The sequence below is a fragment of the Bubalus bubalis genome, chromosome 11 (genome assembly GCF_019923935.1).
Source record: "Bubalus bubalis isolate 160015118507 breed Murrah chromosome 11, NDDB_SH_1, whole genome shotgun sequence".
In the NCBI taxonomy this organism is placed as follows: Eukaryota; Metazoa; Chordata; class Mammalia; order Artiodactyla; family Bovidae; genus Bubalus; species Bubalus bubalis.
The window spans coordinates 79,360,314-79,362,441 of record NC_059167.1 but is presented as its reverse complement, the minus strand read 5'-3'; positions in this window follow the sequence as shown (position 1 = coordinate 79,362,441).

Below are 2,128 nucleotides of genomic sequence, written 5' to 3'. Positions count from 1 at the left end.
CCAGAAGAAGAACCTGAGCTGTCACTGAACTTTGGTGCCAGGAACAATGGACAAGATATTGGAAGCATCATTCTTAATTCTGTGTCTTCAAGTAGACTGTGAGTTATGATGGAGAAACCCTAGGATATCTCATAATTTGGGGGAATGAGAAAATTGGAGTATAGACAAATTCATGAGATAGAAACTTTAAGAAGGAAATGTCAATTTGTGGGACCTAATGACTTTTTATCTCTTTAAGCAGGGGTGAGTGGACAACAGAAGGAAAAAAGTGACCAAGAGCAGGTGAAACAGAGCCCTCAACCTTTGACAGTCCAGGAAGGAGAGATTTCCATTCTGAACTGTAGTTATGAGAAGAGTACATTTGACTACTTCCCATGGTACCGCAATATCCTGGTAAAGGCCCTGCATTCTTGATAGCCATACGTTCAGTTGTGAATGAAATGAAGGATGGAAGACTCACAGTTTTCTCAATAAGAGTGCCAAACAGCTCTCATTGCACATCACAACTTCCTAGCCTGGAGACTCAGCCACCTACTTCTGTGCAGCAAGTGCACAGTGCTCCCCAGACACCTGCAGCCTGTACCCAAACCTGCAGCCGAGGCTCCAGACACATCCTGAAGTGCAGGTGAAATATACACACAGACACACACAGTTTGTTATGCATAAAAAGTCTTAATATAAGAAAATTGAAGTTACACAGAATTTATTCTTTCACCAAAATGGAGTTGATATAGAAAATCAATTGTGAAAAGATATCTCTAAAAACCCCAAACATTTGGAATTTTGGCACTAAATTTAAAACAACTCATATGTATGTTTAAGAAGCAATTACAATGACTATTAAAAAGTATTTGAAAGAAATATAGAGAGAACACAAACATATACATATGTGTGAGGCACAGCTAAAATAATACATAGAAGGAAATTTATTTTTAAGTACTTTGTAAAGTGCTACACAATATGCAGCAAATTGGAAAACTCACAGTGGCCACAGGACTGGAAAAGGTCAGTTTTCATTCCAATCCCAAAGAAAGGCAATGCCAAAGAATGCTTGACCACACAATTGCACTCGCTCACATGCTAGTAAGTAATGCTTAAAATTCTCCAAGCCAGGCTTTAGCAATACATGAAACGTGAACTTCCAGATGTTCAAGCTGGTTTTAGAAAAGGCAGAGGAACCAGAGATCAAATTGCCAACATCCGCTGGATCATCAAAAAAGCAAGAGAGTTCCAGAAAAACATGTATTTCTGCTTATTGACTATGCCAAAGCCTTTGACTGTGTGGATCACAATAAACTGTGGAAAATTCTGAAAGAGATGGGAATACCAGACCACCTGACCTGCCTCTTGAGAAATCTGTATGCAGGTCAGGAAGCAACAGTTAGAACTGGACATGGAACAACAGACTGGTTCCAAATAGGAAAGGAGTACGTCAAGGCTGTATGGTCACCGCTTATTTAACTTCTATGCAGAGTACATCATGAGAATGCTGGGCTGGAGGAAGCACAAGCTGGAATCAATTGCCGGAGAAATATCAATAACCTCAGATATGCAGATGACACCACCCTTATAGCAGAAAGTGAAGAAGAACTAAAGAGCCTCTTGATGAAAGTGAAAGAGGAGAGTGACAAAATTGGCTTAAAGCTCAACATTCAGAAAACGAAGATCATGGCATCTGTCCCATCATTCAAGCAAATAGATGGGGAAACAGTGCTGACTTTATTTTTTGGGCTCCAAAATCACTGCAGATGGTGATTGTAGCTATGAATTAAAAGACGCTTTCTCCTTGGAAGGAAAGTTATGACCACTAGACAGCATGTTGAAAAGCAGAGACATTAATTTGCCAACAAAGGTCCGTCTAGTCAAGGTTATGGTTTTTCCAGTGGTCATGTATGGATGTGAGAGTTGGACTACAAAGAAAGTGAGCACTGAAGAATTGATGCTTTTGAACTGTGGTGTTGGAAAGACTCTTGAGAGTCCCTTGGGCTGCAAGGAGGTCCAACCAGTCTATCCTAAAGGAGATCAGTCCTGGGTGTTCATTGGAAGGACTGATGTTGAAGCTGAAGTTCCAATACTTTGGCCACTGATGCGAAGAGCTAACCCATTTGGGAAGACTCTGATGCTGGGA